General features: G+C 41.6%; 1 protein-coding gene across 15 annotated transcripts in view; it reads left to right on the forward strand.

Annotated features, from left to right (window-relative positions):
- Positions 1-24,017, forward strand: part of LOC142493013 (sodium/calcium exchanger 1) — a 498,730-nt gene that overhangs the window by 295,117 nt on the left and 179,596 nt on the right. The gene's annotated exons all lie outside the window — the stretch shown is intronic.

Below are 24,017 nucleotides of genomic sequence, written 5' to 3' on the forward strand. Positions count from 1 at the left end.
CAAGTGACAAACGTTCTCACCACAAGAAACGCTCAGCTACTTTTTTCCAGTTGTTTAGCAGTCTGTGGGAATGCCAAAGGCTACACAGAAACAAGGTATAATTCTGATAAATCCAGACCGCTGGGAAGTGCAGATGGAAAATATCTCAGCTAGGTGACAATCACTGTTGCTTGGGAAATATTTGGTATGAATCCATGTGTTTTCATTTCTGGAAATAACGGTGCTTTCAAATATATCCTGCTACTTTCCCTTTCCCCCCTTATTTGCCTGTATTTCAAACTGTCACAAACACATCCTTTCACTTTTAGAGAAAAACATGGTCCAGACATGACCAAGCGGTCTTAGGAAATGTCTTTTAGGAAATACAGTAACCTTGCAGCAAGTGCATTCTTCAGTATTGGTCAAAGCATGAGGTTATTATGCTGTAATGTAAATCATAGTGTGATAAAGCACGAACAATAATGTAGGCAGGGGGATTACAGGTAATTATCAGCTATAATCCCATGTGTTAATGCTGGCTATATTTCTCACATTGTATGAGAAAAACCATACAAATATGTGACTGTTATATTTGAGCAATTCCATTGAATGTGTATTTTTATACATTATGATAGAACAATTCCATTGTTAACTGGTTTAGACTTCATTCTTGCGTTTCACACGTCGTCGTGTAATGGTAATTTAAATGTATTGCCTAAACACAGTATGTAGGTAATGTTGTACTGATAGTCTAAGCTGGGCGTGGAAATGCAAATATACAATAGAAACAAGGATGAAGAAGCAAACCATGTCGGACACCAAGCATGGAAGAAGTTGCCAGATAAGATGATAAAGTTTCATTTGCAGCTGATAATTATGGTGAGTAGGAGGAGAGAGAAAGAACCCTATGTGATGCACTCAGCCCTACTAATAAAAATAATAAACTTTTATTTATTGAAAAATGCAAACATCACAAATATATTTAAAACCTAACAAGTGTACTGTGCAGTTCTAATGTGCATTCACTCTGAATGACCAGATAGTGTCCTAACTCGTGTGATGCACAGAAGATGCAAGGGGCTGTAGATTCTAACAAAGCTAGTGTATAAATTTAGTGGATGCACAATGTATATGACCCTGTGGGGGAAACAACTGATGTGCACTCTACACAGGTGTTGTAATACACAGGCACTGGGAGCATTAGTAATGCATAGGTGGTGCAGCTCTGTGTAACAAGGCTGCAATAAGGTGCATAACACTGCTGCATACACAGAGAGCCAAATGCAGACCCAGATCCCCCTGGTGACAAATCAATGGGAGCCCTGCTAGGAGGTGGGTGCAGGTGAGTATACCCCGTTATTAGCCTCATGAGAGTACTCCAGACTGATAGCCAGGACTCACGCTTTGTCAGCTCCTTCCAGAGGGAGGGGAGAGATGTTATCACACCCCTACTGTGTATGTATGCTGTAGAGCTAGCCAGTGCCAGCAGAGACTCTCATATGCCTAGCGTCTAGCTAGTGGGATCCACATCTGTGGCCCACATCAAGTTTAAAGCTAATCTACAGGACATGAACAAACTCCTATGAGTTTGACACTGCTACAGTACAGCCGGCGTCGCTATGACGTTTTTACAGGACATGAACAAACTCCTATGAGTTTGACACTGCTACAGTACAGCCGGCGTCGCTATGACGTGAGTGTTTGAAATACAGGTGTAGCCCTCTTTCCCCCTTACTAAAGAGACTACCGGTACTGCCATCACCTGTTGGCTCACAGAAGGCCGGAGCCTCCGTCACTGGGAGCCTGGGGTGATTGGATATCCACCTCGGTGCAGCGCCTTCACCTGAAAGGGATCCTGACGCAGCAGGATAAGCTCTCCCAGGAACAATACCAGTAATACACACACGTCTGTATATATAATAACCTTTACTATGCAATATCAACAGTACCCTGTACCACACAGTATAACAACCCCCACCTCAGTACCACAAATGAGTTTCCCCAAAGTACATTAGGTGCTAGGCACCAATACCCTGATGTCCTTTACCCCAATGTCCGGGCCCACCCAAAAGTGTAGGGAGTAACGCTACCCCGTGAGTTGTTGGTGCACTTTGTGAGGTACCTGCCGGTGCGGCCGACTTAACGATAGGGATCCACTGATCCAGCGACATCACCGTCCGCGATGGCGTCCGCCTCTGCGTTGGGTGGTGTCCGGTAGGAGGGTCCCACCTTTAAGAGTCTCTCCGCAAATCACTGCGCAGCGTCTTTATTGTGTCCCTGACACTAAACAGTAATGGGGAAGCGTCCCTACCTAAGGGCCTTTCCTAAAGCAACCACAAGCTAAGTGGAAGGGGCCTATCTAGGACCTGAGGGGGGGAATCTGGCCTAGTCTGAGTGTCACTGACACTCAGACCCTACCTTTCCCTTCTTCGTCCTGGCTCCAACTGACTGGCGTGGCTGCAAGTGCGCGAAATGTTGCTATCTGTTGCAGGGGAAATCCTGGCTCCCTATTCGCTGCTGTGGACGATCTGTCCTGTAGTCCCAGTGCCTTCTGGGGGCTGTAGTTCCCCATGCGCAGCTTATTGGTAATGGCCGTCGCTATCAATAGCACTGCGTATGCGCTGAGTGTACCAAGATGGCCGCCGGCTGTCGGGACCCTTCTGCGCATGCGCAAAGCTTCCGGATCTACACAAGATGGCGGCGCCCTGTAATAGCTGCTGCCGCAGAATCCCGGTGACCCGGTCGCCTCTCCATCAGCCCCATATGCCGCCGCAGCCAGCCACTCGCTCCCGCAGCATTCCGTATCGCAGGCGAGGGGAGCAGGGGGGAACACCTGGCTGCACAGGTAATAGTATAATGTTAAAGAGTGAATATTCTGAGAAATATGTAGGCTCATGTTGGTAAATAGCCAACAAAACAGCGCAGGCACATACTTTCTTACAATTGGTATAAATAACTGGAGAATGAGCATAGGTTTGCAAATGAAATCAACTTTTTTTAATGTACACTATGCAATTATATGTTATTTTGACACAGTGGCGACTCAGATAATCAAAAACTTGTGGACAAAATAATATGAAGTTATGATATAAACACTACCTTTACCACAAAACTATCAATATTCAGTGTACCTGAGCTATTCCCCTATAGTTTTAACATGTTGACTAACAAGAGTTTGTCACTGAATGCCACAGCAAGCTCTGAAATATTTCTAATGCAACCCATTAACATCGCTACAGTTTTATTTAATATAGTTAAGAAAACTGTGTGCTTGAACCAAGATTGTTTCTGTTGGTTATTCAATTTTCTGCTACTGATCCCTCCGGCTATGATGATGCTAAAGCAAATAGTTCTTTCGTCTATAAAAATACATTAGCTAATAAAACTCCAGCTGCTTGTAAACATACTGTAGCTGCACCAAGCTTTGCCTTTTGTGCTTTAGGAACTTGTTCTTGTAGATAAATTGACCAAGAACAGTCTTCATGGAGTCAAATAAAAAAAATGTGGGGTTATTTGTCTACATTACATTGCTCCCCCCCCCCCACCTCTGCCCCAATGTTACCATTCAGAAGTCATATGAAATTAGAATATATTGAAGGTGCCAAGTAAGAGACAATGAGAAGTTTTGCATTGCACAACATTTAAAAGAAACATTGGATTTTCATAGAAAATCAACAAGGTTGAGGCAGTAAATCATGTATTTTTACATAACACTCATCCAGCATTTCCAGCTTAAGATACTTCATATATTTTTTACATGTTTCTGTCATAATGACTGAGCCACTGATTGAGCCACCTGTGCTGAAGCAGGGATATCCCTAATACCTGGCCTGTTGATGCCGCTTCAGGGTTAAGCCTTTGACTTGCTGCAAGGTGCATATAATGGGAGCTCGACACAGAGCCGCCATTTTGCTCTATGTATCAAAGGGCAAATTCCATCTAAATGTCGTCCTTGTGTTGCAACTCACGCTGATATATATACCTGTACCAGGCAGCGCGTATGTTTTAATCTTAGTTGCTTCATTTTTGTGTACGTCTGCATGTGCCTGTGATGAGGGATTTCTGGAGAAGGCTGGAGGAATTAGGGCAGGGATTCAATGGGATATTGGCCCAGGCCTATGTATTAAAAAATGTGTGGCGTGCGTTACTTTCCTTGGCTGCTTTCTGAGTTGGTTTTCTCCATCACCATAAAGGTGGCGTTAGTCTTTCATACCACAGAATGTGCCAAATTGTAAAACAGTAGCCATACTGTACATTTTATAAATATATGTCCCAGCACACATGTACCTCTTGACGTACAGTGGCGGCAGCTTTTATTTGAAGTAATGCTGGCGGCATGCCGGGATCTACTCCGGCTGCCGCCAGTCAAAACCGCGCGCCACCGCGTTTCCCCCACGCACCCCCCCCCTCCACTTCGCGTGCAATTTGCCCCCCCTTCCCGAACCCGGCTCCTGCTCTGCCCCTCTGCTTCCCCGCACCCCCGCTTACCTTACTTTAATCTCCAGGGGTGTCGGGGAAGCCGGGCGCGCACGTGACTGTGACGTCACAGTGCGCCGGAACGTGCCGCGTCTACACGCTGCGCACACGCACCCGGACGGCGGCATTGCTTCAAATAGAAGCTGCCGCTACTGTATAAAGCCCAATGTTTCTTACTAATTCCTCCATACCTTATCTAACTAACTCAGATGTTGACACTGAGTGGGATGACAATGGCTATTGCTTTAATACTCATTTTAAATGCTGTCACTACTGTAGCTATTAAAGGACTTGTTTTGGCAAAAGGAAGCTCTAAAGTTCAGAAAGTCTGCTTAATGAGTAACAACACAGTCTGGACTTCCCTTCATTCATAAACAGAGGGAAATAAAAAGAAGCCAGTTCCCAGAGCACAACACCCTGTAAGGAAGTATTTCTTGTGTAACAGATGTGTGTGTGTGTGTCCCCCACCCTCTGGGAGATTTCATTGTTACCTGGTGTTGTTGTGCTGCTCACCTGCTAGGCTTACAGGATACTGAGTGTCCGCCGGTGGTAGTGGGGACGAACAGGACAGGCTTTAGGGTTCTTCTCAGTTCTTCACTTGGTGCAACGCCTCCATTCCCCGCAGGCCCCAGCAGAACTGGGTGCAGTCCCTGCAGGAAAACCCTCCGATACTCCCCCTGATGAACTGCACTCTCAGGCAGGAGTATAAAACAGGAACAGTTCTTTTTTTATATATATAACTTGCTTTTTATTGTTTTTTTAAGAGCAGTACAAAGAAATGCATGCATTCATTGTTTCTTATATTCACCAAAGTCAAACAAGTTTAACCACTATTTCCAAGGAAATGTAAAATAAATTAAAAGAAAGAGGGGGGGGAGGGGGCGGGGTCAGTTTTTCCGTCTATAGTCTCCTATTTGTGAATGTTGCATCTTTTATCTTCTATGGGGTATTTGTCCTCTGGTGTATCACCGAGTCTCTCTGGCTTCCCAAGAGTCACTGGGCCTGCCCTAACATCAAATCAGAACGCACCTGTCACTATCAAAGCCATATTGTGGGCCTCTCCACCCCTTGGATGTCTGTCTGAGCCAACCATGGCACCCAAACTTTTAGATAATATTTGCCAGTGTCATTTATAAGACTTGTCAGTTTTTCCATCTGGCACACAAACCAAATTCTGTTCCAAATCTTAGGAATTGATGGAATTTCGCGTTGTTTCCATAATGCTGCGATCTCGCACCTTGTTGCAGGAAGTTTGAGCGCAAACCCAAATCCAATACTCAAAAAGTGAATAAATGTGATAAAAATACAAATAAATATCACCAAGAGGAGATGCAGCTGGCGTGAGGAGTTTCTCAACAACTCAAAAGGACATCACAAAAAAAAACACAAAGCGCAAGAACTCCTCTAAGATATGGTGTGGTGTTGGGTCCTATAATGCTGTGTATAGTTGTGCTGTACTGTATAGTGGACCAAATGGCGTTTCCTCCAAAGTTTGTGTATTTATTTGTTATAGCAGCGGTGCACAAACTGGGGGGCGCGAGACTGCCTGCGAGGGGAGGGGCGCGTGGTTTACAGAGGCCCCCCGCGCTTCCCGAAGGCACTTACATAAAATAATAAAGAAACCTTTTGCAAAAGTGTGACAACATACATCAAAGCCACCGTTCATCAGTTTGTATAAATGTAATAATATGGAGTCCTAAAACTACTCATTTGAAAGATATGTCATATCGTGACTGTGGAAAAAAGCTGGATTGTGGAAAAAAGTTTGCAGCTACTGTATTTGCTCTGATGAGTGACATTTTATTTATTGCAAGAAAAGACCTGCAGGGATGTCTGAGACCTCTCGGGCATAAACAGGGCTACATTGCTTTAAAGCCCCGGACATGTTAGATCTGTTTAGTACTCAAATGATTGAAATCCAAATCATTTCATCACAAACATGGAAGAACAAACTAACCTACTAATATATATATATATTAAAAACGAATAGACGATACCGTTCTGTGGCTAACTGAATGCTTTTATATATATCTATATATATATATATATATATCTCTATATATATATATATAAATATAAAGAATCGTAGCCTTGTTGTTCAGGCAGAAAAGCCACTTGTGAATTTTTGTGAATAGCTACTGTAGTAAAAAGCCATTATTTACACACATCACCAGTATGATGTAGGCAATAACTGCAGGCTATTTATCTTAAAGTAGGGTTACCATAATTCACCACTCAAAAAAGTGGACACCAAGCCAGAACACTGCGCATGCGCAGTTGGCATTCATTGCTCGTGCACGCGTTATCAGCTTTCATTTGTGCATGCGCAGTCGGCGTTCACCCCATGCGCATAAGCGAACAAAAGCTGAACGCACATGCGTGCGCTATGAGCGCTCGCACGGCACTCGTCGATTGTGCACGCGCAGTCGGCTTTTGTTGGCACATGTGCGACCGGCCACACCGACTGCGGACCACACATGCGCGGTCGGGCCCTCGCACATGCGCGGACTGAAATCGTTTTTACAGTAGTTATTTAAAAATTCCTCCTGGGCGACGATTTTACATTTAAAAGCCGGACGTATGTAACCCTACCTAAAAGCACCAATCTCGTCTAATGGATTTTTCTTTGGGAAATTCACTTTTTTACTTATTTGGAGCCAGTGCGATCCGCTGAGCTGACCGGTGCTACTGTATTTTCAGTCCTGGGGACCCCTAGATATTTACCGGTAAAGGTAAATACCCGTCAAGTCTTCCACATCCCGTAGGCCAATAGTAGGAAGATGTTACATCATAGCTTTGTCTTCATATTGGTTTATGAGGGCAGTCATGTACACTACATGAGGGACATGGGCAACTTTACCGTAATTGTCTCAGGAATACATTTTGTGGGGGGCGGAGGGGGGGGGGGGGATTGCTGCTTTAAAACCAATAAGGAAAGTTTTTGTTCAATACAAAGCACACTTGGGATAAACAAAGGCAATCCTTTTGGCGTCTCCATTTCCATAAATCATGTTCCTACAGTATCTAATCTGGAATAATAGATTTGGCTAATCACGTTTAACAGTCTCTTTGCCCATATAAACTCAGTCATTGTTTATCACAGGACGTGTTCATTTTGCCTGCTATAAAAAGAATCCGTTTTAGGGCAGAACGCCTCTTTTTGTATTTTATTTCCTTTTTATTGAAAGCGAGAGGGAGAGGGAAGGGGTATTGTGAGTTATAAACTATATGGGTAAAAGGTTACAATCCTTACAAGTTCATGTAACAGAGTACAAAGATTTTTCTGAATATTATTTATAGAGTTAGATTTTACGTCTCTTATTTTTTTTATTAGTGAGCCATGTTATACTGAGTGGCAGAGGAGCCTGGCGCTTAAGATGGTTAAATAAGCCTCACTGCTTGTTTATTTTCACAAACACTTTGGCCATATTTACTAGGCGGTACTGTTCCATGAGACATCTGCCGCAAGGCGCCACTTAAATGTGTCTTGAAGCGCTGGAAGATGTGTTAGAGCATCGCACCACTTAGTAAATATAGGTCTTTCAAACTGATCACAATTTGCCTGAGCTGAACAGACTGAATTGGATCAGCAGCACTTTGCACTTTTTCGTCCAGTCCACAGAAAATCCCTTGCACCCAGAGAAAAGGGAATATGATGTTTTCATTTCAGAGGCAAACCAGGTTCTTAGAAGTCAGAACCTAGGAAGCTCTGTATTTCATACTGCATAGAAGATGGCTTTCACTTGGTACAGACTTTTTGTACTGAGGTGCTCTTATGCAGAAACTTATGCAGAATCTTATGCAGAGCCTCATAGCAGCCTCGTGCTCCGAACCTGGTTTCATTATAAAGCCAAGAGAGGAAGAAAATCAGATTCCTTCTTCATTAAGAGCACGGCATTCCTGTATCCTGAGCGTTTCTGTAACGTTTCCACATTTTTTTAATGTTAACTGAGATTGCAGGAGTGAGGAAGGAATTATTTTTTCCCCTTATGAGACATCAAGGGATAATGTGTCACTGGGTTTTTTTCGTTTGCCTGCCTTTGGATTAAAATACTGTACATAAGTGTCTGTCGTCTACATTTAACAAAAGTTGAACGCGATGGACATAAATCCTTTTTCAATCTCATTTACTATGTAACTATGAGCTCCTTTACGATACAATAACTTTTATTTGTTGGCGCGTAAACAAAGGAAAAGACTGAAGAAAATAATAGCCCTTTGGAGTCAGGTGACACCACCTCCTGCAGTGACCAACTAACTATTACCCTAGCTGATTCATACCTAGGGTCGCCGTCATGGACCTTGTTACATCCTTTAATATAGTGGCTTCTTAAGGCCATGAGTTACAATTGTAATGAGACAACCTTTTTGCATTAATTGATTGTCACAGGACCGTAACGTCTGTCAAAAATCTGTTTGTTAAGACTGGAGCATATATTGTACATCTTGATGGTGTGCAAGAAAACAATTGTTTTTTGCTTGAATACCCGTGATCAAATTGACAGAGACTGTGCCTAACTTCTCAATGTATTAAACATTGAGGCAAAGCTACAAGTGCAGTTGAGCCCCAACTCCTAAACTGTGACATTAAAAACAATGTAAAAAAAAATATGGCCATATTGTTGATAATAATATTGTATTATGTATAAATGGACTATGAGATGCAGCTATTTCTTATATTTTTCATTCGTGTGAATTGCAATGAGCAAACAATATTTCAAAGCAACGTGTGCAGGTTTGGTCTGTACATGAATAATATATGTGAACATTCAGATTAATATTCTATTGACCCCAAAGTGGGAGTCAGAGGGGCATATTCTATAAACTCCGCAAAATGCCTATCCACGCGACCTTGTTTTCTTTTTAGAACACAGTGTTCCCTGTGGGTTTGTAGGGGAATGACAGAATTAACACGCATCGTGTTACTTAGTACCGAGACTACACTAAAATGTATGGGTGCTTGCAGTTACTTTTCCCGTTTTCCAAGGCCCTCACCTATGTCATATTTCATTTACCATCTAACCGGCGCGACTGTCTTAGAGCTTCAACTACAAATGGCCGTTGGCTAAACTTGATGAGTTTCTACTGTATCTACTGTTATTAGATATGGACGGCTGCAGATCCCTATAATATGCTATTGTACCAGGGTAAGTTTTAAATGAGTTTCTCCATTTCTTAGAAAGCCGTCAAACCACCTGGGAAGAAGTCATTTCCTTCCATTCCTAATGCGTTAGGACATATTTTTGCAGGGCCCATGGTAGAGCAGAGTGTAGAATTGAATTGATTTTGACAGAACTGTAGGCACCTTTTCTTGACATTTGCATCAGAGCAGCATGTATTATATCTTTCACAGCATGTGCATTAACACCTGTTCACCTTCCCCAATGGGCACAGTGTAAGCATGTTACTACATTTTCAGGAATTTCCTTTGTAACTACAGTAGTAACATTGTTGAGGGGAGCTTTTTTTTATATACCAAACACCTGCTCCTCTCCGTTCTGAGCCCTTCCCTCCTTACCTCACCTGGCGTCAAATGATGTCACGTCACATGACCCGCAGAGTCATTTGACGCGTCTGATGTCACGTCACATGACCCCGTGGCGTCATTTGACACGAGTGGCGCCAGCAGAGTCCAGGTAGGTTTTAGAGTTGCAGGGGGCCTCATTGCCGTAAAAATTGCTCCATTTATTCAAACAAAAATTTCAGGCAAGTGGAAATGCCCCTTTAATATGGCCCTATTTGTAAATATAGTGCTATTCATATTGATTCATAGTTTGCGTGTGATATAGTGAGGGAGGTGGCTACTTAATGTTAAATAATAAAGGCATATACTGCACAAATTTATGTATCTAAACCGAAATCCCCTTTTGACCTTCAAAGATTTAATTCTGTCATTTCAATTCAACAGGTAAATAACTTGTATGATCAATTCATGAAATGTTACCAGTTTGCTGAATAAACCTTAATGGTGTTCTTAGTATCCCAACATTTCATGACTGGCTGAGAAATAAAACAGTGGAAGCAGCTGAGAAGAAGGCATGAGTGATGCACAATAATACAGCAGATATTGCCCAAAAAGAAATACTTTTATTAAAAATTCGACATTACAGATAAAAACGTTAATTGTAGAACACATAGTTGGGGCACATATAATGAGTATTGAAAGGAAACCTTGTCCTTTGAAATCGATTGCCTCGAGCTGTGGACATTGCTTGGACATGAGATTTGTAGGTGACAGTATTGCTTTCATTAAAAGAGAGGTGAACAATATACTTTTGTGACATGAAACTTTATCTATATATATATATATATATATATATATATATATATATATATATATATAATTAATATATACATATATATATATATATATATATATATATATATATATATATAGACACACGACACACTCACTGTCTCTGTATGGTCTGGAGTGATGCTGCTAGTGTGCTTTTCAGCGTACATGGAGTTAACCTCCCCTGGAGAGGCTTGTTGCAGGTGCGGCTAATCAGCCTTGTTGTCTGAGTGAGCAGGAGTGTAAAAGACAGATAGAGATTGCTTACACAGAGAGGCTGCTTCCCCAGAGAAGGGGGAGAGAGAGAGAATTCCCCCAGCCAGGAGAAAGCTGGCTGGCATAGTCCCCTAGGTTTTCTGGACGTTGGTCGCAGAGCCTGCTGGGTCTGCCTGGGTCACACACCGAGGAAGCAAAGACATGTCTGCTGTGGAAGCAGGGCTTTGTCCTGTCCAGGACATTGGATCCAGAGAGATTTCCTGGACTCTCGTGGGAAGGATTCCCCTACAGCATCAAAACAGATAAGGACTGTTATATTTTCTTATTGGACTTTTGTATTTGCAGTACATGTTTTCGGGTGGTAACCAGCTTAGCTAACCACTGAGTTAGAAAGGGATGGAGTTGTGTAGTTAGTCTCCTAAGAGGAGTAAGCATTTATTTTATGATTTGTTTTGCCTTAAAGGGACGGTGTGCCTATTATGTAGTTATTATTGTGCAGTAATAAGAACCCTGTTCAACAAACCCGAAAGTTTCCTGTCTTAATCTGGGACAAAAGACCCTGCAATGTGATGGATGAATCACAATATATATATATATATATATATATATATATATATATATTATTACTACTACTTGTGAGCACATTCTCATGTCTCAGACAGATCTGCAACCCTATCTTTCCCCATTATCTCCTAGCATGCAATGCTTCCACTGCAGCCAGGGTTTCTGGGAAATGACATGCAAATGAGCACACAGTGTGTCACTCTTTACTTCTAATAAATATATTTCTTGTTGGCCCCATGAAGGATATCACGACCGGCAATTTCATTGCACCAATACATTGATATTTATTTAGGTATCAAGTTGTTTTATGGAATAGCATTTCTCATTGTCTTCGAGCCTGCAAGGTTTGTTGCATTAGGCAGGCAAACTCTCTTGTATTTTTTTCAGGCAAGGTGCATTAGTCTGGTAATAGATGTTACCTCTATTTATTTATCTACATCAACACAACATGAATCATACAAGAATAGCCAGGAGAGATGCATTATGGGGATGCAATCGGAGAATGGCTTTTGTATTCATTCCCTTTCCCCATGTGGTGTCGTATGCACCTCTAGAAGACTGTACACTGATAGGGAAATGTATCAAGTTGTCAAGTCGTAGTTAATAAAGTGTGAAATTGTAAGAGCACTGACTCAAGGCAAAAAGTGTAATGTCACAAATGCATTCTTACGATGCTTCAAAGCTTGGAGGAAATGATGCTTGGGGTTTTTGCTTAGCCACAGGTGTGCTTAATTCACAGGAGGGTTGGCTAGGAAGACAAGTCAGAAGTTAGACTTACTCCTCCAAGGAAAACACGGTCTATCAGCTATATCTTCCCTTTGTGCACATTCTTTCAGACCTGCTTGAGTACTCGGCAATAACCAAGTGGTCTGCCGCAGGCTGCATTTTCTCAGAAGACTATTGCGTTGGGTCAGAAAATAACGTGTGTACACTTTCTTTTTGCGATTAATTGAAGGAGACGACCGCTTTTCAAAGGAACGAGGTCTTGGAAAGATTGTGTTAAAAGGTCTTTTAGCAGATCAGCTGGCAATAAGACATGGAAGGGTTGAATAATGCTTGAGAAATTATGGCAACCACTACATACAGGTGGCCGTGGAGAGCCCAGTTACATAACCAGACAGCTTACACGTGAATTTAACAGCCACGTTGCTAAGGCTGTAACCTTCAGGAAATAGCAGAGTCTTTCCCCATAACTTTGGACTCTTTACTCTTTCTCCAGATTTTCCATGCGATGAAAACCGATAATCGGCATCCAATATATTAAAGTATTTGTTAATCAGTTAATATGCATGTGCTTTATAGTGATTTTTTGGGGATACCAGGATTGATTTACTGCAAATAAAATGAGCCTCTTTTTTTTTTTTTTTTTTGGCAAATTTAAAATTCTCTGTCATTTCATTTAATAGCACAGATGGCCCGGCAGGCTACAAGAGCCAATTTCATTCTGTTGGACTAGGAAGCAGGAGAAGGATGTACTGTAGTATCACTGCTATAGTCTTAGCGACAGGAGCGTGGCAATAGCAAGCCAATAAAAAGCAATGTTCTCAGAAAGAACCTCGGAACCTGAGTTATTGTCTTTCTGATATTTGTCCTTGGCCACATATCCCCTAAAGCAAACACTTCAACAGAAAGTGTAGTATTTTAATACTCATATAATGTATTTCTTTTGCTGTCAGTGAGGCAGGTAGTGGAAAGATGAATGTGCGGTTGCATATATTGATACAGTTTACTTTGTTAAAGTATGGAACAAATTTGACAAAAATGAGTCATGTGTTTTATGTTGACAATATGCATGCTGTATGTACGTATACAGAGTGAAAAGGACCCTGGTCAGACTACCGTGCTATGTGTAAAAGAGATGGAACATTAAAGGAGAAATCCAAGCAGGTTTTTTTGTACATAGGATTGAAACAGGGGGTCTCCGGAGCTGAACCCCATTATTTAAAGCTCCATTGGCCCCCAGCTTTCCAATATACTTACCTCCGAAGGGTGTGCCGGTATCTCCTGCAAGTTTAATGCTCCCACGTCACGTGGGCCAATAAGAAGCTGCACCAGATGATGTCACGGCTTCCGATTGGCCTGCAGGGTGCGGGAGCTTTGAAAAGTGGGCATTATGAGAACCCTGGTAGCCGAACCAGAGTGGTTACCTACAGCCCATAGGAAGGTCTCCGGAAGCAGAGGATCACCAGAGCTGAAATGAATGGGGTTCAGCCCAAGAGACCCCCTGATTCAACTCTATATAAAAAAAATGGCCAGCTTGGATTGCCTCTATAATGGTAGTTTTCTATTGCTTGCAAACACACTTCTTTTAAATGTCAAGCAAGAATTCAGTGTGTTCTGAGGGCTCTCAGACTAGCAAAACCTAACTCATTTCTGTTCTTAAAGTATGTCACTATGTAGAATGAGTGTTCCTATGGTGCTCCTTATCTTGGATAAAATCACTGTAGCGTGGAGGCCTTGGGTGGTTGTTCAGGCTGTGTTCAGTGGCCTACTTTTTGGACATTGGAAAATGTGCAGGGGGTAACATACTTTTAGACTTCTGCTTAGGTCCTTTGCCAAGTAAGTTTTTTTTTTTTTTTTTTTAACTATTGCTAGTATTCATTCTTGCTCTTATGTCTCTTGTTAAGTTTAATAGAATAGTTAGAAAGGATTTCTAGAAGGTAATTATGGGAAATAGGCAAATCTAATGGAAACAAGTTTTTTGTTGCTACTTATTGTGGTTACTGTTTCCATTCTCTTTCTATTCCACAACGGTAACTTTACACCTTAAAGAGGCACTCTTGGCAATTTGTTTTCATTTTTCTGTGCTTTAAAAAAAATTATGTTTGAAGCAGGGGTCTCTGGAGCTGAATCGTGCTTCCCAAGATACTTACCACGGAAGGGGGTGCCGGGAGTAGCCCAGATGGGGCTAGTCAGGGCTATTGAAATGGCTGATTTAAATGTCCCGCGTACTCCGGGCCAATAGGAAGCCGTGACATCATCCCTTGCGGCCTCCTATTGGCCCACATCACGCTGGACATTTAAACTGCAGATAGATACCAGCACCCGCTTCCGAAGTAAGTGTCTCGGGAAGCAGGGGGGCCCCGGAGCCGAATTCAATGTGGTTCATCTCCAGAGACCCCCTGCTTCCCACCTATTTAAATAAAAAAACATACGGTGTCCCAGGACTGCTCCTTTAATGTCGCCCACTGATAGTTCTCATGTCGCGCAAATACAGGACACATCCATAAACATTGATTTCCTGGATCAAAAATGTATTAGTGAAGGCAGGTAAAGCGCTGAGTGCAGGACACCTTTTTCTTAATACTGTTTGTTGCTGCGAACGTTTATGCTTTACATCTTATAATGCTGGACAATCCGGGACACAGCAGTTGACACGGTCTCCTTGAATACTTAATGTAATACGTCCTGCAACAAAGGAAATTATCTGATCAACAGTAAGAATGATTTGGGGGGGGGGGGGGAATCACTGTATCTCAGTAGGTAACCGGATACTCATTGGTACCCGAGTAATATTGATCAAATGTTACTTTCTACCCTTGATGATGAAGACCGTAATGTTTTGTAAGGGTTGCACCACATATATGGCTGCATAAAAGACTTTGAAGCCTTTTATAATTGAATGTCATTATATAGATAAGCAGTGTATAATTTTTTTTAAGTCTTTATTGACTCTGATTTATTTGATTAATTAAATAATATAGTGCGTGTCATTTAATTTGTTGGAAAGCAAACAATAATTGATTTATGTTTCCTGAGTGAAGAACAGCAAATAAAGATACCACGTGTGAGCACAGCTTTTCACCATTATCGCTTAGCATACAGTGATTCCACTGCAGCCTGGGATTCTGGGTAATGACATGCAAATGAGCACAAAGTGTCACCTTTTGCTTCTTATCCATTTTAACATGGGCCCCTATAAGCTTATGCCTGCCGTATTACACAGCTTTCCAGCACAGCTTGGGTTAAAGAAATGCATAGCCTGAGTGAATGAAGAAGTGTGGGTGATAGGTGCTTTTGACATTGTTCGGAATTGTTATCATTTTTTGTGGGGTAAAATTACTCATGTATGCTGAAGATGTACAAATGTAGCCTGTCATCAGGTATACTGGCTTAGTGGCCTTATCTGGGACTTGTTTATTTATAGCATGCATAAAGATTCTCCATGGAAGAGATGAATGTGCAGCCACATACCCTTTGTGCACTCTGTGACACGGAAGCCATCAAATGCGATGTTTATTCAGCATCTCAAAGCTGACATGGGGCTGCAATGAGGTCTTTGCCTATATTATTTTTTATGATTGATAGGTTGATGTACTTTTAACTGACTTAAGATGTAGCAGAGATGTACACATGTATTTTACATGTGACACGCTAAATCAATACTGCATGCCACCATAGACATATGGAAAAGGAAAGGGTTGTTTACAGTAAGGGCAGTTAAAAAGTGGAATTCATTCCCCATGGAGACTGTGATGGCAGATACAATAGATTTGTTGAAAAAAAAGGTTGGACATCTTTTTAGAAAGGAAAGGTATACAGGGATAACCAAATAAGTAAACATGGGAAGAATGTTGATCCAGGGATTAATCCGATTGCCAATTCCGGAAGGAATTTATTTTTCCCCTTATGAGTTATCTTTGGATGATATGTTACTGGGGTTTTTTGTTTGCCTTCCTCTGGATCAATAAGTAAGTATAGACATATAATAAAGTATCTGTTGTCTAAATTTAGCATAGGTTGCACTTGATGCCATGTCTTTTTTCAACCTCATCTACTATGTAACTATGTAACATAATTAAACATGGCCTTTTCTGTGGCGTATAGTTTTGAGGAAAATAAAGCTTTGATCCATATCCAGTAAATGTTGGTAGCTTTGTCACTAAACCATACTTTACCGTTTCTGCATGAATTGGGATTGCATTTGTACAGAAAATATAGAGCAGAAGTGGCTCCCTAAAGATTCTCTGCAGATTAGCTTAAACGCCTTCTACTTTGTATCCATACATTTTTGATGTGCTTGCATTTAGGTTCATATTGCACACTTAGGCGGCAGGTTCTGTAAGTTTATGTTACTGAGTATATGGCAACATTTCTGAATGTAGGAAACAGGAACAAGCATGACAATGAAAGAACTGGGACACCAATGTCTAATATGTGTCACTCCTCCCCTCATCGATTTACACTCAGATCCCCCTTTGATGTAACTTGATATGTGGACTCTAAGAGACTTTTATTATTAAAATCAATTTAAGTGGGAAACTGCTGATTTTTGCCTGGATACATACAAATAATGGAATATTCGGTGCTCCACCATGTGCAACAAAGGGAGCAACACTGGAGATGTTAAAAAGTACTCTGGTCAAGAGTGTGCCTAGAGTCACAAAACAAGTCTTATGTCCTTTACCATGACCTGATGAAGGTGCAATTGTACACCGAAACATTGACTATTTAATACATTCCTTTATTTTTTCATAAAGACAGGTGTGCCATTGCCATTTTCCTTTTTTTGTTTATCTATGGCACATATGTAAGGCCGCAGTCCCAGTTTGCGCTGTAGCGCGCCCGGCAGGGTGGTGGCGCATGCAGAGCGCTTCACCGCGATCTGCGGTCTGTGGAGAGAGGCAGAGATTGTGACAGGGGGGCATGGTGGAGGTTTGGCAGGGGCATGGCCATGACCTCACGCGGCTGGTTCGCCCTCATTGGCTGAACCGCCGGGGAGGGGGGGGGTGACCACGCCTCCGTTGCAAGTTGCAAATTCAATTTTGTTGTATTTGGAAAACCCTGTCGCAGCGCGCGGCTGCCAAATGCGCACCAAGGTACATAGGGGGCCCAGCCCCACTGAGGGGCAGTACGCAGAGACATGCGCAGTTGAATGCACTGGAACCGCAGCCTAAGTTTGTGAGCTACACTATAAGACTATATGTTTTTTATTTTTAGTGTTTTCATCATCTATGAGTGCTGCTGAGACTTGGTCGGAGATTTATTTCAATGTTATTTATTTCATAGAGCACTTTTCTCCCAATGGGATTCAATGCGTTTCACAATTACAATTACAGCGTGCGGTAAAGATTGTAGGCCTACGCTACATAGGATTGTTACAGGCACGTGTTCCTCCTGCCCAGTTGTGGTTACAGTCTATGATTTTGGTGCTTGCGGCACAGGGAGATACCGTGACTTGCCCAAGGTCACAAGGAGCTGACACTGGGGATTTGAACCAGGCAGTTTCTGCAAAGACATTCACAAAGTCTTTTGTGTCTCTGGAATGTAATTTTAGGTTGTAGTGTTTGTGTATAATGGAACTTATTAAAAATTCAATAAAAACCAGATTCGTTGGGAAATATACAATTTGGACATCAAAATCCAGGAAGTTAGAATTCCATATTCTACATAGAATTATAATTATATTAGGCATTCTAAATTACAGTAGATATTAACAACATGTAATGCTTAACTGGAAGCCTTTCTGTAGCAGAACAGCTGCATCTAGGGAAATAGCCATTTTTTATGTGCTGATTGAAACGTCGAAGAAGCGTTGCTGCACACTAAGGACTTTCCTGTTGCTTATTTTTCTGGTGACAATTTTCTGAATGATCTTTTGAGACAAGAAAGTATGTTACAATTCCTGGCAAATGTTATTCTATCGGTGTAATAAGATAATGCTCTTTCCTGAAGCCAGCGCCGTGGATGATGTTTGCTCTGAACAATGATAGCCTTTGTACGCATACAGTAGGACTTTTCCACTCATGCCGTGGTTGCAAGAGGGATCCACAAATCGTTGTAGGGCTATAACAACTACCCCTTCAAATAACACTAATATCTAGCACTTTTCTTTCACAGGTCTTTGAAACTGTAAAATGAGTATTATATTTTTGACAGACAAAAAAACAACAAATATAGCGCTGGACTACAAATATGGCAGTCGAGGGCGCTGTATGCTGTGATGTCATGCCCCGATGATGTTTCAGCTTTTCTATTGGCTGCTATAGTGTGCCCTGACCACGGCGTTGATTTCGTTTCCCAAATTTGCCAGGTGACCTCTAGTCCACACCATTAACTGAGGGCTCCCCAGGCATTGGGGACCACCAACCCATCGCTTTAGATGAGATCTAAAAACAAAAACACTTGTATTTGGCTAGGATTGCTGTTTTTAAAAGGCCACCAGAACTATTACACTAAGCGTCAGTATGAATCTTCTCCAATGGGAGGGAAATCGGCAACTATTACAAGTGTTCCCAACCCCCAGCATTACAACGTTTTTCCAATGGAAACCAAACATTCAATCTATGACAACCTATTATATCTAAGGATGTCACAAGGTCATTCTTTCATGTATAGAGCTATTTTGATATTTGGTTCAAATACAAAAAAAAGTGGAAAATGTCTCCTACAGAGTAAGGAAAAATGTAAAAATAATAACTGTGGGAAAACTCTATTAGAGAAACCATTAACTTATATAGAAAGAACTTACTTTCCACTGCAAACTGTACATGCAAAGCAAAACGTCGGATATATTTATGTAGTATTCATGTTTACGTTTTGGGAATAAACCAAGTGCTGAGTAAAGTGAGAATAAAAAGAAAATATGTCTTTTACATGACTGATAAAACATACTGTGACCTTGTTGCCTGATGCTCTCAGGATACTAAAGTAAGAAATAAGTGCTGTACGCAGCCTTCTTTAATGCATCATTATATGGTTCACCCAGGCAAGGCTGCTGGCAGCTGCACAGTTATACTGCGGCACAAGGAAGAACACAGTCAAATGGGGCACATAGCAGCCAAAATGACTGCAATAAATATCGGATATAGCACAGCATTATGCTGTGAGGAAATGGATCTTTCAGATACATGAACTCCTTGCAGAATTCACAGGATAAGAAGCCTACCAGTATCATTTATCAGCTGGTAGTATTCAGAAGCATACATATTTTCAGTCATTTTTAATCAGAAACATTGTTAATATCACGTTGTACAGTACGTTTCAGATGATATGTTTTGTGTTAGTAAGTCTCATTTAAAGGAACGAGACCCCAGTCGCCCAAAAATACAGTAGGCATTGAATGTGCTCCCCTGTAATTCTATGGGGGGGGGGGGGGGGAGAAAAATCACAGTATTTGAAGCCACAGCCCTGCTTTTGCTGTAAAATAAAATTGGCAAAGAGCCTTCTTGCCTTTGTAGTCCTTTCCATATACACTATACATTCTTTTCTATGGTTTTCTAACTCGGTACAAAGTCATGAAAAATAATATGCAGGTGTCATTAGAGAGAGGTTGTGAAAGGAAAATCTCTCTGCCTTGTACAGTAATACTATGCATACTTCTATTTGTTCAATAATTATATTTACTATACAGCATTTGCCTGTAGCCAGACAGGAATGTGAGTCACAGTTACCGATTAGCACAGTAACCGGGATAGCATTTCTCATTCCCACCTTATTTATTAGATCTGAACTGTAGTTAGGAAGGTCAATACTAGATGGGGAGACTGCTAGAGGAGTGTGAGGGGAGGACTGTGTCTTTTTCTGAAAGACGCAAGCAAAGTCTGAGGAAATGATCTCGGTTTCCAAAAGCGGCGTTGAATTATCAGTCTAAATGGAATTTTAAGAGATGACATGTACGGAAGTGGAAGAGCTATTCCAGTTTACCATAAATAAAAATGGCAGCCTTTCCATTACAGTTAATAGCTTTTCCAGCCAAGGTCAAACTAACCTTGTCTGTTTTTAACCTGACGAAAGGGTTTACCCTGAAATGTTGTACACCATGTCTGCATTAATAAAATGACTTTGAATGTCTATTTGACGTTTGATATACTCTTTGGGTGCCACAAGATTGTGTCCACAAATGAACTTTAAAGAGCGTTTCTGCTGGGATTCCCACTCCGTAGCTTTAGCACTGACTACAGTGTTCAGCCACCATTTAAAAAAATCGGAGTGCACCCGCCATCTTTATATCCTTAGTAGACTAACCAAGGCTCTGCATATTTTACTAAGAAAGGCTGCTTCTTCTTTCTTGCCGCCTGTTAGCCTATGTTGCCATCTCAGCTTCTATTTCAAGGCTCGCTGTCTTGGTCCCTGGAAGAAGGGACTACCTATGATGTTATAGGAACACCAACATTTTATGGAACACTTCACAACAGTCACACAGATTCCCCGAAATCTTTCTCCATCCCCACTCAATTTTCAGCCTCTTCGTCAGACAAATGACTTAAGTCTTATTGTATCTTTTTAGCCTATATCTGCTATGAAATTCATTCCAAAATAACATTTTGATCTGAATGTTACAATTTACAGGGTTAATAGTCCATATGACAAAGTGGACTAAAGAAAAACAGATTTCACTTCAGGTAACCAGATTTCACTTGCAGCTTCTAATCTCACTGACGTTTCTCACCAGCAAAGGTCAGTAGAAGTCAAACCTTAATCCCAGTTTCAAGAACATTCACTTGAGTTCAAAGGAACTATATATATATATGCTTTACTCTGAAGGGTTTTTGTCACTTTTTTTGCACACCATAACTTTACTAAGTGTAGTGAATACCTATCTCTGCTTCATTTTGCATAGCCAGTATAACCAACCCCACACTGATGAGACACATTAAGGTCGAAACGACTGTCTGCGGGTGAGTTTACTGGCTATGTATCTTAACCCTGGCTGTGCTCAAAAGCTGTGAAATGCAGCAAGCATAAGCTTTAGGGGACCATGTTATATGGTTTTGAAGCAAAAGATGGCACTGTGTGCTCATTTGCATGTCACTTCCCAGAATCCCTTGCTGCAGTGGAAGCACTGTAAGGTGGGTGATAATGGTGAAAGGCAGGGCTGCAAACCTGTCTAAGACATGCAAATGAGCATACAGTAATATTTCCATTTGCTATATATACATACAGTACACACACACACACACACACACACACACAAAACAAATGTATTGTATCCTGATGATATAAGCTACATACCAGGCATACAATCGTCTTCATTTGTTCTACTTTATGTAAATTGTGAGAGCTTCTAGCAAAGTAAAATAACCTTAAATCACCATCTTTAGGTTAGGAATAAGGGAAGTCAGTCTAGTTAAATCAAAGGCTTTCCAGTAATAGCTTTCCATGGCTGGCCAAGCACTTTGCATCAATCAAGGGTTTCCTGTCAGTACAGTACTGTATTAGAATGTTTCACAGTAATGAAGCAGTACAGGAAAAATCATTACCTTTAAACTAGGATTTTATATATTTTATATATTTTATGTCATCATTTTTACTGCGCTCTTTTGAATATTTGGATACGGTTTGATGTTTTGTCACACACATCCACATGTTGGCAGCCCCAGAAATGATAAATTATACAAATACAAAAAAACTGACCGGTACCATATAAGAAGGTCATTTACATAGCAAATGATTATTTTTTGGTATATAATGTAGTTCTGCTTCTATACATCTAATATGTGATATAATGAGGGAATTTGAGATTTTGGGTTATAATTCAATGCGGAATTTCCACTGAAAATAGCACAATTGACCTCTTTGGTACATATAGGATCAGCCCCTTCGTCTCTTCTCTTCCTACTTAAGTCTTTGTAAGCCCTGTGTTTCCTAGTAAGTGTACTGTCCTATGACACAGGGGTGCGCAAACTGGGGGTGCAAGAATTTGTAAGGGGGACAGGCGGGGGCAGATGATGGCGACTGGAAAAGGTTATGCGGCGGCTGCCCACCAGAGTGAGTGGGCACAGGAGTTAGGAGTTGCACGGGGGCAGAGCAGGACAGTCAGGGAGGAGCGCGCCCCAGCGGTCCGACCCAGAAGTCTTTCTTAGCCCAACGCCGCCGTTATCATCTCCTGCCGCCCGCCTCTATCACCACCCTGTCCCACAGGTATGCAAGGAGGAGGAGGAGAACTGAGGGGGAGAGATGAGGAGGGGATGAGATGCGGAAGGGATGAGGGAAGGGGAGAAAAAAATTGCAGCCAGTATTATCTTATACTACTATGCTGATTTATTTAAAAACAAACCTAAAACATTTGTCATAAAAGAAAAAATAACCCTAACTATAGCGCTTACCTATAACAGTGTGAACTACACGTGATTAGTGTACCTGTGCAATAATGTGCAATGAACTAACCAATTGTGATAACAAGAGGCCAAAGCTGCCAAAGGCTTCCCACAATGCAAATTATCTCAAATCCGCATACAATACTGTGATGATATTTCTTATGGACACATTGGTTTTCTAAAGCGCAAGGTATCCTTATTTTATCATCACATTAAAACATTTGTCATGTTTTACTGTCTTAAAAATGTTATACTGATTAATTAAAAAAAAGTCATGTGATTTGGATTACATCGGGCGGGGAGGGGGCCCGACTGACATCACGGATGAAAAAGGGGGGCTCTGTGTAAACAGTTTGCTCACTCCTCTATGACATACACCAATGTGCTATTTGCACGTCTGATTTGCTGCTATTTTATCACTTATTAAATTATTCTCTTTTTGGAGAACTAGGAAAAAAAGAAACCCCCCTGGAAAGGTTAAACTGCTTGAAGCACGAAATGCATGTCATTTTCCCTATCGCAATCATTTGTAGCATTTATTGCTAAACACACTTGTGCTTTGCAGATAATCCACGTAAAGAGCTTTTTTCCTTCTCATTACAAAATTCAAATCAGATTTTGGGGGTAAATGACCAATTTTTTTGTGCCTTCCAGTGATTCACAAGTAGGAGTTATTCAACACCGAAACTCTCGAGTCTCTATTGACCGAGCACGTTTCCAAAAGTTTCACGCTGACGATTATGGCTTATCCTTTGTAAGAAAAAACATGCGTTATGCAAAGCTGTCGGGGGGCTCCTAATTACACCGGGCATTTGAGTGAAATTGAGATCGTATTTGAAAAGCAGGCGTTCCTGGAGCAGGTGTGGAGGAAGAAGTCTGAGGAAAGGAACAGCTGCTCTTAGCACCAGTTAGTTCCCCCATGACCTTGAGAACTAATCATCAATAAGTTGTGGCATAACAACCTGTCGGGAAACGTTCACAGCATCACAGGTGAAGACGGGGATTAAAAAACGTGAAAGAAAAGAGGCAACAGCAAATGAGACGCATGCCCACTTTTATTAGCAAGGAACGCCTTTCAGGCTATGATGTGCTTTTGCCTTATTGTAGGGGTGCTCAACTCTTGTCATCAAGCTTCCCCTCTCCCCCCCGTGCCAACAGGTCAGGTTTTCAGGATATCTCAGCTTCAGCACAGGTGGCTTAATCAGAGGCTCAGTCAAAGAGCTCACTTGTGCTGAAGCAGGGATTGATTGAGCCACCTGGGCTGAAGCGGGGACTGCTTGAACCACATGTGCAGAATGCAGGGATATCCTGAAAACCTGACCTGTTGGGGAGGGGAGTGAGGACTGGAGTTGAGCGCCCCTGCCTTATTGTAGTGTAATTCCAGAGTATCTATCCCAATTCTGCGCCATGCTGCATACAAGACTGTGAGCTATATAAGTCAAATTATT

The sequence above is a fragment of the Ascaphus truei genome, chromosome 4 (assembly GCF_040206685.1).
Source record: "Ascaphus truei isolate aAscTru1 chromosome 4, aAscTru1.hap1, whole genome shotgun sequence".
NCBI classification, from domain to species: Eukaryota; Metazoa; Chordata; class Amphibia; order Anura; family Ascaphidae; genus Ascaphus; species Ascaphus truei.